At 40.6% G+C, this 13416-nt stretch overlaps 1 pseudogene; it reads right to left on the reverse strand.

Moving 5' to 3' along the window:
* Positions 1-10251: 10251 nt before the first annotated feature.
* On the reverse strand, positions 10252-13133 carry LOC148031280 (translocon at the outer membrane of chloroplasts 64 pseudogene; annotated as a pseudogene).
* Positions 13134-13416: the final 283 nt, after the last annotated feature.

Genomic DNA, 13416 nt, shown 5'->3' on the forward strand with positions numbered 1-13416 from the left:
CCGCAACATGGCGGTTTAAAGGAAAATATACAGGTTTTGGGGTTTTGTCGTGCATTAGTGTTCGTATGGGTTAAAATATGATTAGAAAATAATTTTTAGTAAGATTAATCATTTTAAATCAGTTAATTGGAAAATATCTATATTTATCTATAAATAAATAGAAAAGCCTGAAAAATAAGAAAAAATAAGATTTGTGTTTGTGAATGTATGGTAGAGCTAAAGCATGAGGTTTAGCCTCAATTCAGCCCTATCTCCATGTTAATGTGGGTTTTTATTGCTTTTGTGAAAGAAAAATACATTAAGAATATGCCTTAAACCTACCATAACGAGTGCACAATCTTAAACGATAGGGAGAAAGGGGTTGTTGAGTATTTAAAGTACATTGAATTTTGATGCTTTTATGATGCATGGCATATAGAATATATGTGGTTTAAAATTTAAAGGGTCTAGTAGCACGAGGAAGTTCGATAGCCTTAGCAATGAAGCACTCTCACGGTTTAGAAGAAAAGCATGAAAAGAATGTTCTTCGCACCTTCACAATGCTGATTGTTAATGAATAAACTTGTTTGAGCACGGTGCTCATACACAATTGCATTGCACGCACCATATGGTATAATCTCCTGGATGCATATCAATCGTTTTCATGAACAATGACCTATGTGGAGAGTGCAAGGTACCTTAAGCTGTAGTGCGAGATATTCATTTCCTTCGGGAATATTCGGTGAGGATTATCTATTATCTCCTCGATTGATTCATCAAAAGAGTGGAGTTTGTTTCGATTGTGTTCTATGTTCACGGTGCATCTTAGGGTCAATCCCTGAGGAGGTGTAGGAGAGCCGTAGTAGTGGAGCTACGGTAATCAGTCGAGGGGTGCTCCCTTTGTGTGTGCTTACATGGTCTATAACACCAACATGTTTAGGGACTTCCTCTAAGGAGTGTGGCAAAAGAATTATCCGTTAGACTACAAAGCCATAGAAACACAAAAGTTTTGTATACGCTCCTTGTTCCATGAGGCCGTGTGGGATAGTTTGATCTGTACTAGAGGTCTAACTAATGCTATAGAGCCAGTGTTGGGCCCATTTTAGGTCCCGACAGTAACCTATAACATCCCAATGACTCCTGATGCAACACCCATTAAGCAATGGCCATACCTAATGAATCCAAAACACGCACACACTATCAAGAAGGAGATAGATAAGATGTTAAAGGCCGGATTCTTCTATGAAATTGAGTAGACGGACTAGATATCACCCATAGTGATTGTCTTGAAGAAGAATAGAAAGATTCTAGTGTGTGTAAACTATAAAAAGTCAATGCTATGACAAAGAGAGATAACTATCCACTATCCTACACTGAGCACATGCTTGAGAGAGTAGCAAGAAGAGAGGCCTACAGTTTCCTGGACAACTTCTCAAGTTATAACCAAGTAGGAACAAACCTTGCACTACAGGGCACATAGCTAGGTGGTTACTTCTGCTTCTAGAATTAACTTCTCTGTGGTTGTACACAAGAGTAAGCAACATTACATGGCAAACCATATGTCCTGCATACCCACAGGAGAAGCCACTGGATAGAGCATCGTAGACTACTTGCCCAATGCACACCTATTTAGCATGTCTAGTGAGAGAGACCTTTTCAGGGGGTGGCTAATCTAATGTTGTATTGGGAAGCAAATGACATAGTCCAAGTCCTAGAGCATGGAAACAACCTGAGAGACCTATAGAGAAGGCTAGGCTAAAGCACCTTGTCCTTAAGATTTAGCCCTATCAGTTAATTGCCGACTAGCTCTTTAGACTAGGACCAAGACATGGGTTATTGCGAAGATGTGTGTGTGAGCACAAAATGCATGAGATGCTTGATGAAGCACATGGTGGAATTATTGGAGGACACTTCAGTGAAGGCACTACAACACACAAGGTGCTACAATCTCAGCTATGGTGGCCCACCCTATTTGCGATGCTACTAAGTTTGTAAAGCATTGCGACGAATGTCAAAGGACCAAAGTACCCATCCGTAAGGACAAGATTGAGTTGACCCCGGTAATAGCGCAACAACCCTTTGAAAAGTGGTCATGGCATGCACTTTTACCGTCCACATTCTTGATCATCCATAGAAAATCATCACCATACTATCCTCAAGTGATTGCCCATTTACTGTCCACATTCTTGATCATCCATAGAAAATCATCACCATACTATCCTCAAGCTAACGGTCAAGTGGAAACCATAAACAAAATCCTAGTGAACGTACTAACTAAGGTAATCTTTGCCTCACACAACAACTGGGACAATAAACTCATGGCAGCGCTATGGGCCTATAGAATAGCCTACAAGATGGTCATAGGGCAAACATCATTCAAGCTTACCAATGGGACCAAAGTGATCCTACCATTGGAGTTTTTTCTTCCAAGCTTGAGAGTGGCAGTGCAAGAGAAATGGGAAGGAAAGGAGGCGCAGACAAAATGTCTGGTAGATCTAGAATGCCTTTCTGAGATTGACTCCTAGCTACCCATGTGCTAATCTTGAAAAATGCAAGATGCAAGAGCTGGTTTGACAAACATGTCAAACAATGTGACTTTGAGCAAGGTGACCTAGTGCTACTGTACTTTGTATGTAAAGGGCCATAAGCAGAAGATGAAGTTCAGAGGATTGGGGTCTTTCAAGGTCTATATAACATTAGTCAAACTAGCAACGTAGAGCTTGAGACCTTAGAAGGAGAGGCGGTAGGCTTCTTCAATGGCAATAGCCTCAAGAAGTACTACCCTCCAACGCATCCACTGCTCAAGCCTCCAATGTTAGAACCCCCTATGAACGTAAGAGTTTCCACTATTAATGAGATAGGGAAGAAAGATGAGAAAGTGATAGAATCCGCCTACCTATGCATATCACTGACTGCCAAAAGACACATATATGTGATGCACTTATTGACGAGAGAGTTGACTTTAATATTCTTACACACAACCATTGGACCCTCATTTTTCAACCCCAACTACAACCTACTAACGTTAAACTCAATCCATTTGGGGGACAGTCCTAATCAGTGCTGGGGAAGTGCAAAATAGCGGTGTCTGTCGAGGCTGAAAGCCTGTTTATGATCTTCTATGTGATGCATAACATTAAGGCCACCAATAAGAAATAGCTGCTAGGATACGCATTCAAAAAACAAGCACATCACCATGTCAATTATTACTTGCAATGCATTCACCTTGCCATCAGCAATGTTCTGATAGTGATGGCTTTCAGCAAGGGTAGTGCAGCTCCATCGCAGCAGCCTGTAGTGCCAGCGGTAGAGGAACCAAGTGCAAAGCCTAAGGAGGGGGGTGGAGACTTGTCCCACCCTACCAAAAAAAAATGGGTGCAACGCAAGGGAGCCACACCCAAGACCACTGAGCAACAGCTTAAATGGGTACCCAAACACCCACCGCAAACCCCTAGCAACCAAACCACACAAACTTGCAATCACAGAACCTCACGCCCTAGGCCTAGGAAACAATGTTGGTGCTACAGAAGCACATGAATGGTTTCCCAAAGATCTATTAAGCATCCAAGGCTACTACAAAGGCAACAACTGGATTTGGTTGCCCAAAACTATGAGCAACATGCATGTCCCTCCATCCAGGTCCTCCAACCCATCTCCACAAAACGGCAAGCCAATAAGGACTGAGAAACCAATTGATTTCAAAAGCACCAAACCCATAGAACCTCAACGAGTCTATCAATCAAAACCACAACTAGCTGCCCATAGACCAACTCAACCTAACTCTCCTAGTGTCCCAATGACTCCACAAACAAAAAGCAACACATCACCTAAGCCCCAAGACTAACTCATCGCACAAGTGGTTGATAAATGCCCCATTGGCCAATCCACCAAGATGGCATCCGTTCCTAAGTTATCCAGTCCCCAACATCCTAGGTAGACCCTCCTACGAGTGCAGTATATCCTTACATTGGCCTTGGACCTAGCCACTAATACGGGGGATGACTTTGTCACCTGCATTAGATGATTTGGACGCTACCTTCACCACACTAGCCACCAGAAGCTATGAACAACTGGACTTAGGGCTCCTAAGAAGCGAGCTGTTCCACCAAAATCTCTCGAGAGCAGGCTCACACCCAATGACTGATCACATCCTATAGTAGGAGCAAAGTATGAGCAATAAGCCAAGAGCTAAAAGAGCTGAAAAACCTAGCCGACTCCAACTCTTCTTTTCTATGCAAATGATACACCCTTCATCTCCAATGGGAACAAGAGGGCTACTAAATTATGACCAATTCCGAGCAAAGACTGGCAATCAAAACCTCTGAGTACAACCCAGCCTATGTGGCTCCTACCTCTTTTAGAGTATTGGCTATGGGTCGCAATCAACCATTAGAAGACCACATCATGGCCCACCACTATTTCAATCTAATCCTGATAGAGGAAGAATTGCATATCGCTAGAAGGATGAACTCCAGTGACTTCCTCACTAATGTCCTGACCTACATTACACATGTAGGCATTAGACCTCATGACATGGACCATCACGCCCACTTGGAGTATAACCCAAACTTCTATGATTAGCTCATGATGAAGTAAAATATAGCAAATGCATGCGCTTCATGCCCTTAACCCTTCATTCTCCAATCCTAGGAAGGATTTTTTTCACTCCCAAGGGGGAGGGGGTAAGGTCGAAAAGAAGACACGACTTGAACCTTAAACAAAACTTTAAAAAGCAAAAAGGGCTTATAAAAGTCAATTCGTACTTGAGGAAAATATTCATGAAATTTTGGGTTGAATTATGTGGACTAATTGAAGCAAAAATTTTCATTCTGTACTTGAGCACTTCATCTTTCCATAGCATATATTCATAAGCCCCTCATCTTTTCACAAAAATTCATTTCAAGTAAACTAATAGTGAGTTATTGCATCATGGCAGGAACCCGAGATGGTCGGGCACGACAAAGGCAGTTAGCTCCCATTCATGGAAGAAGAGTAGAACAAATATGACCTTGCAATGAAAACAAGGGTCTTTAATCAGCTTAAATTTAGAAGCATTCAAAACTTAGAAAGTGTGGTGATGAAAGAGCAAGTGGTAAAACAGATGGTTGACAAAGGTAATCTTGGTAAATATATGGAGAAGGTCAACCAAGCCATCAACTGCAGCAAGTATGTGAAATTCCTATGAACTTTTGTTGCAAATAGGAACCGTGACACTATGACAGTGAGATAAGGAGGAGAGACTCACAGAGTAGAAGTGGAGTTGAGCCCCGAAATAGTGGAAAGAGCACTAGGGCTAGTCAACAAGCCTGAGAGAGGTGGCCCAAAGGGATGTTTACAGTATGCTAGGCATGGACAAGGCTCATAGTCTTTGGTCTAACCTTAATCCAAACCTTAATCCAATGCTTAGTTCTATAGATTGGATATGTAGCATTACCCATCCTGTAAGTACACTTAGATCATGTTTCTGGCTACATGGGATAAGGTGTTGTCCTTTCAAATTACCTTGCAATGTTTGTAATGATGGTTGTAAGCATAAAGCACATTTGAGCTTGAGATGCTATCCACTACTACCATCTGATGGTAGACTATTGATTGTAGGTTGTCATTACACTTATTTGCTCTACTGATCTTTTGTGATGCAAAGTATTAATATGGGCCTACTAAGCTCTTGCAGTAATGCTCTAAAGTTTTCCACCTTAGTCTTGATGGCTTTAGGGGCCTTGATATGCACTATTCTTACAACTATGGATGGCTTAGTCTTAGGTCCCTACTGAATCCAATGTATAGTCCTATAGATTGGATATGTAGCATTACCCATCAAGTACTCTCATGTCATGTGTCTAGCTACATGGTACAAGGTGCTATCCTTTCAGTTTAACTTGCAATGTGTTGCCCCAAGTTTTATTGGTAGCAAGCAGCAGTCGACCTACTAGTACTAGTAATGGTGGGTAACATCGGTACTATCAGTAGCTATTGGGATAAACTACCAATTTGATAGTATGGGCAGGCTTTGAACCATGCCTTTGGATTATTTAAATCTAAATATTTTACCTTTAGACTTGATTTCAATCATAAGGCCCAGACTACAAAAGAAGAACAAGACTGAGATACTTATCAAGCCTTGGAATTCTTCTTTGACAAGGTAAAATGGAACTTGTGTAGCTATCATGAACTTGCTCCCTCTTTATAATGTGCAAGCTCTTCGTGTTTCCTTCACAAGCCTTGAACTTTGTGCTCATCAAAGTGTTTTTTTTCAAAATCCGTTTGGACATTGTTCACTTGTCATGTAGACAAGTGATAATCAACGTGAGACTAAAATTGAAAATAATGGTTATTGTCATTTTTAGAGATATTTAAGCCATGCTTATGCCATCACTCTATGAGCCACTATAGTATGGAAATCAAGTATTGCTACACGCTAATTAGAGGGGCCTAAAATCTGACAAAGATATATGCAACAATTTCTAAGAGAAACCTTAAATTTCTCCTTTCAAATCCAATGCTTAGTCATATAGATTGAATACATAGCATTTTCTATCAAGTAAATATATGCATGTCATGTATCTTACCTATCAAACCTTGGAGATACATGACCTACCAAACCTTGGACTTCTTACTGACGAACCTTGTACTTCTTTTCTTGACTAGGAAAATGGGATCCTCTGTAGTAGTTGTCATGGACTTGCCTCCTCTTTTTGATGTGCAAGCTCTTTGTGTTTCCTTCACAAGCCCTCAATATTGTACTTCATCAAAGTGATTGCTAGATGAATTGGAAAAAAGGATTCTAATCATAAACAAGCCATGCCAAAAGTTTATTAGAGCTGTCAAATTGACACACAAACTAAGATGCTAAATCTAAGCCAAAAGGCCTATCAAGCCATTAAGGACTAAGAGGCACACCTCGTCCTAGTAGTAAGAAGACTTTGGAACTCCTAGATCTCAAAGATAGAAACCTCAAGGCATCTTTACAAGCTTTCTTTAGGAAGCGTCCATCCCACTCTTGATCAAATTTGTAGAAATCCATGTCAATTAAGAAAACCATATTAAGATGGTGGAAGAAAGTACTTTCAACTTCTTGAGAATATCAATATCCAAATCTAACTTATAGACTCATAAGATCCACTACATTTGTACATGTGGAAAAAGTAAAAGCAGAGACAGAATAGCTGCACATGAAGGAAGAGGAAGATTTAGCTCAAGCCATCTGTATGTCGGTGGGGTAGCCTTCCAGGGAGGAGAAGTTAGCTGCTATGAGACCATGAAGGGAGCACTAGCATCAAAGTACCATAAATGGAACCAACACCAATGGCAAAAGGCAAAGGCAAGGGCCTATGGTATCCAATCCCGCCTGCTCTAGTGCCCCAATTTGTAGCTCCCACAACCACTAGCACAATGGATGCAAGCAACTTCCTCATGATGTGTCTGCAATACCTAGTGAATAAGGTGCAAGAAATAGCCCCGAATTCGAGTGGGGGAGCTTTGATGACTGGAACGAAGAGTCCGATAGCTGTGCGGATGTTGAATCTAGACAAGACCCCAAGAAGTAGAGGATCAAGGCATCTACAACGACCATACCTATAGCACTGCCACCGTCCATGGGCTATGATGAGTACGTTTAAGAGCTTCTTACAGAACTGGACAGAGGGCAAAGTCCGAGAAGAAAATAGTGGTAGCTAAATTTGGAAGTCGAAAGAGAAGCATTGGCAGCCTTCTAGTTGGAAAGGGCTTGCCACATATAGTAGGATACTGAAAAAAATCTATAAGCTGAAGGAAGAACTCAAGGCTAAGAAGAAAGAAGAAGATAATTGGCAAGGGAGGCTCGAAGAAGAATGGCATGAATTGATAGGGTTGCAAAGGGAGTACAAGCTCGTCCTCGTGCAACATGAGGAACTAAGAGAACAATTGAAGAGGATAGAAGAGGCAACAAATAAACTTGAGGTTGCGGATGCAGAAAAAGCTCAGAGAGAGGAAGAGCGTCGAAGAGACATGGAGAAAATGGAGTATAAGTTACTTATGGAGCTGGAAGAGCAGGGAAGGCTAGAAAGGAAAATTGAGCACATGGAGAAGGAGAAAGAAGAAGCAATCTAGAGGTGGAAAGAGCTAAAGCCGAGGATGGCAGCCTTAGCAAAAAGGAAAAATGAAAGCCTAGAGGAAATGAAGCGAGAAGTAGAGGAATGGGTCGCCAAAAGTGAGGGAAGAGTGAGGGAACTGGCAAGCCGTCTAGCCCATGCTAAAGGCAACAGAGTGTTGGCAGAGAGCAAGGCAAAGGCCATACAAACAAGCATGAAAGCCCGACAATGTGCCTTCCTTAGCACTATTTTAGATATCATGCATCCAAAAGAGGAGGAGGCTGTTAAGAAACCCTATAGAAGAAGCTGGAGATTACCCGCAAGGCCATAAGGCATGGCTTGTGTGTCCAGGCGCACGAAGCAGAAATGAACCTGAGCCAACGAGAGCAAAGGGAGTACTTGCTAAGGGCAAGACTAACAGTTCAAGAGATGGAATGGTTGTTGTGCTATGGCCAGGCTCATGATGAGAGCCACCCTCCTCCCATCCTTTTGCATGGCCCTACTAGAGGACATGAACAACAACCGATTTACTAGGTGTAGTCATCCATTTTTGTCAACAACCCCTTTGAATGTACGTATGAATCTAAAGGACTATATGCATGGTAGAAACTTCCTTAGTAAATTGCATAAGCCCTAGTCTCCTCCTCTCACAAACATGAACACGAGGACTAGTTCCTCGTGCATATTCAAAAAAAAAAGAGAGAGAAAAAGAAAAAAAAGGAAACAAAAAAAAGAAAAATAGAAAGAAAATAGAAAAAGGAAAAACAAGAGCAAGGAAAGAGAAGAAAATCAAATAAGAAGAGGAAAAAAACACCTCACTTCATGAGTGCCACAATCACTGCACCTAGGGGTCCTCAAGTTAGGCATGTTTGATGGACTTGGTCAGCCGGCTCCGTTCCTAATCCCCTAACCCTTTTCCCCCCCACTTTACGCTTAGGGCACATCAAGGGCAAGACACACCTAGGGAGGTCACACTCACCTATGGTTAGATAGGTCTCCCTAAGCTACACCCACCGCACTTTCCCTATACATGAACTAGGTCCTCAAGTATGGGACAACACTCTAGGCTTGTGGTTCGTGACCTAGCTCCTAGTTCCACTAGCACGGACACAATGCATGGCATGGTGAGGTAGGCATACCTCCAGGTATTGCACTCTCTTTTCTTTTTCAGGTGAATCCATGAGCCAATTTAGCAATCCAAAAGACCCAACTAATTGCCTTTATTTCAAGCCTCATATGGCTATACAAATACTTTGAATTTGGACTACAACAGCCCACAAATTGAGCTACAATGGTTTCCTTAATCAAAACACGTGTTTTACTTGAATTAAAGAGCTTAGTGAGATAAGATTTGTACCTCTTCTAGATTTATACAACAAGCATTGGTCTTGTGTAAGCATTGACTCCTCCTAACACTCCTCGTTTTAACCATGAGCTTCCCTAAGCGAGATCTCCTCTCCTCAACATCCCTACAAGAAACATGGGTGGAGGCCAAGTACAATGGTCCTAAGAGAGGAATCAATAAGTACTAATGCTCTTTTTTTCTCATCATTCCAAAGGCTAGCTTTCTTAGACTTCTTTGCAAGATTGTGAAAAGTCTCTACTGAAGAAAAAATATTATGTAGTTTCTACCACACAAGGTCACAATAGACTTGATCGCTTCACAAGAGAATGTCTTCACACTTTGTAAACAATGAATATTTGAGTAGTAAATGATACATTCATTTCAATAGAATGAATATGGTTTCTACTTTTATCTTTTTAGACAAGTGTCCTTGATGTGCATAGGACATGTGACTTTGTCCCACTAAAAATTATTATACCGACATGAAAGTATGAACAATTTTTTTGCTTTTGAACTTCACTCTCAATCTTAATTTGAGCCTTCTTACTATATTTTTGTGCTATTCATTTAGAGTATTGCTTTGATTGGTAATTTCAACATGAAAATCGTGTGAAAAGTTATCATACTTTATTATATGCTTTACTCTTAATGCCTTTGGAGAGTCTATATGGTGTGCAATATTCTAAGGATTAATAATTACAATGTTAATTCCTCAATTATCGATCCATCCATACTTTTGAAATGGTAATCTTATAGCTATATTAGAAACAAAACTTAGCATGCACATTTGTTAAGTGGCCAAGAGCATAACAAACTTTTTTGAGCAAAAAAAGTGCTAGCAAGACCTTCATCCAAAGTCTAGTATATGGCATCATTTTTCTTGCCAGAAATCCAAATGGGCACAAGGGATTGATACTTTGGAGAATTTCTAAACCTTGACCTCCAATACACCCAATCCATCTAGCATAAAGGAAGAACTCATCACAACAAAGTAGATTGAGAGCTATATGCTTCAACTTGTTGAAAAACACGGATCTACAGCTAGCTAGCTATGGTGGATGCAAATCAAACACACGATACATTATCAGAATGAGGGATTGTACCTCAAGTGAAATAAGTTCCAAGATAGGTTAACTTGGACTCATAAAAACCATCTCGAGTAACTCAAACTGATAGTTCCATTGTATTGAAATGAGTGTCAAGTACATGCCTTTATAGCTTTTTGGATAGTACCACTTTTCCTCTCTGTGCTATGGGATTTTAGATATCTCTTCCTAAAGCATACATCATTGTATCTCTCTCATACAAAGCCACTTATGGGCAAGCCTCTTTTGGGCAGACATCTAGCCTCTAAGGGCATTCATGTTAAGCATCATTTACTATTCTCAACACCCCTCCTCAAATGATGAGTTCCTACCCTTGCTGGCTTTTGCCCCCCCCCCCCCCCCCCCCGCATGTAAACATGGACTAGGAGACTAGCTCTTTGGTAGCCTAGTCAAGTTAAAGCTTGAAACTTTACATATTGGTAGGGTTTTTTACATCCACTATGGAAAACAATATCCACTATGGGTAATTCTTTGTTGTCAGTTAACAGAAAGTATCTTCTTTATCTTCTTTGTGCTTCTTTTCCCTTTTGTTGGTGCGTGGTACTTCTCTTTTTGCTTCAGTATTCTTGACACGGTTGTTTTGCGTCATGCTTTTACAAGTGAACACACTAATTGGTACATGGTCTTGGTTTGACAAACTCTCATACATGAGATAAATTTCAAAATACATGAATTTTTGGATTTTATTTGGCTCAATGGATATACAGTCACCACGAGGTGAGACTCTTTTAAATGTACCTTTGGAGGTGGACTAGGAGAGGTAGGAATAACTAAGATCTCATCATTCGTTAGAAGTTCATTCAAAAGCAACACGAGCTTCATTCCGAAGTTTAAATGCATCCGCTATAAGCTCAGAACTTGTTTGTATGGTAGCATTCACTCGGTTAGAAGTTCCAGGGCCCAAAGAAGGCTTCACACTGTTGACCCACTATTCATGATTTGTCTTAAACTCGTACCGTTGAAGTAGTTGCAGTGCATTTCTCAAAGAGTTCAAACTAGAAACACCACTTTTAGCTTTCTCACTATCTACATCTACTTTGAATCTTTTAAGGCTTGGGGTCTTGGATGATATGTACTGTCTAAGCTTAATGCAGGTCACAACTTGCCTTTCGTATGTACTTTCCACATAATTAATAACTATTGGCATTAGTGTGTCCTCAGCATTCAAGCTCAGCCTAAAACAATCATCGGCAATGAGCACACTTTGGCTGCCTTGGTTCACAGCATAAGGTTGCTAAAATAAGACATGGCCCACAATGCACAATACATCTAGGTCCCTGGCAAACCAACCCACTATGTCAAGACTATGTGACATAGGAACAACACCAATACACGATACAACTCCATGGGATGGACTGAATCCCATAATACCATAGAATGCTACTGGTATCTTGACACTAGCACCAATATCTGTGCCTAAAGCAAAATCCATGAGACATGCTGCGACTGTAATAGCTGAACCACTGGAAGATCCAGCAGGCAGTCGAGATGATGCAGCTAGATGACTGGAGTGCCATAATGCTTATTCTGACCCCATATACTGTAGGCCATTTCATCCATGTGAGTCTTGCCAATGCATGTGGCTCCAGCCTGGACTAGAAGTGAAACAGCAGTTGTTGTGCGAGAAGTAGGTTCACGAGTTCTCTCCCAATCAAGATTACCAAATCCAGTGACAAAACCTTCGATATCAAAGATGTCTTTAGTTGAGAATGTGAGTTTACTGAGAGGATGCGGGGCGCTCGGAGGAGTAGGTTGAGGAGGAGGGAGGAGGAAACGACAGCATTTAAAAAGAAAGATTTTAAACAAGCACTTGTTCTGGAGCCCAGTAGCTACCTAACTCAGCCACATGGCTCTAATACCATGTTGAAAAACACGGATCTACAGCTAGCTAGCTATGGTGGATGCAAATCAAACACACGATACATTATCAAAATGAGGGATTGTACCTCAAGTAAAATAAGTTCCAAGATAGATTAACTTGGACTCATAAAAACAATCTCGAGTAACTCAAACTGATAGTTCCATTGTATTGAAATGAGTGTCAAGTACATGCCTTTATAACTTTTTGGATAGTACCACTTTTCCTCTTTGTGCTTATGGGATTTTAGACATCTCTTCCTAAAGCATACATCATTGTCTCTCTCTCATACAAAGCCACTTATGGGTAAGCCTCTTTTGGGCAGACATCCAGCCTCAACGGGCATTCATGTGAAGCATCATTTGCTATTCTCAACACAACTAAACCTTGTATTGCACCTACATGTTGATTGAATATAGAATTTTAATGAAAACCAAAAATAACTTCACAAAAATTATGGTGATGCAAAGGAGGAAAAATCTACATATATGCGAATTCACAAAAGACAAGATAGAATATTTGGTCTACCCTATGTTGATTGATGTAAGAACGCTAGATTGTAAAGTTATGATCATTAAAACCTATTGAAAATGATAAATGTTAGAAAACATCAATCCCTCTTAACCAAAACTAATTAATCAATCACATGAATTTTAGCAACACATAAAAGGGAAAATTATCTTGTAAGTTGATTTGCAAAATAGAAGATAGGGCCTTTGCTCTACCTTGTGTTTATTGATGCCATCAACAATGGATTCTAAAGCTAGAACCCGCATTAATCTCTACTATAAAACTAGTAGAAAAGGGAAAACACACACATAGAGAAGGAGAGAGATAAGCATCTATGCAACGTTGTCTTGATCTCCACAAGGAGACAATACCAAGAGTTAGAATTAACATGAAGCTTTGCGATTGAGAACACACATGCATGCACACACACAAACACAAAGATAAGCACCTATGCAATCTTGCCCAAAATAATCTCTACAAAGAAGGCAATAGTAAGAGTTAGAACTAACATTAAGTTCTATTGAGAGAGAGAGAGAGAGAGAGAGAGAG

The sequence above is a fragment of the Lygodium microphyllum genome, chromosome 9, assembly GCF_053477565.2.
Source record: "Lygodium microphyllum isolate KBCC chromosome 9, Lygodium_microphyllum_v1.1.10, whole genome shotgun sequence".
Taxonomy (NCBI): Eukaryota; Viridiplantae; Streptophyta; class Polypodiopsida; order Schizaeales; family Lygodiaceae; genus Lygodium; species Lygodium microphyllum.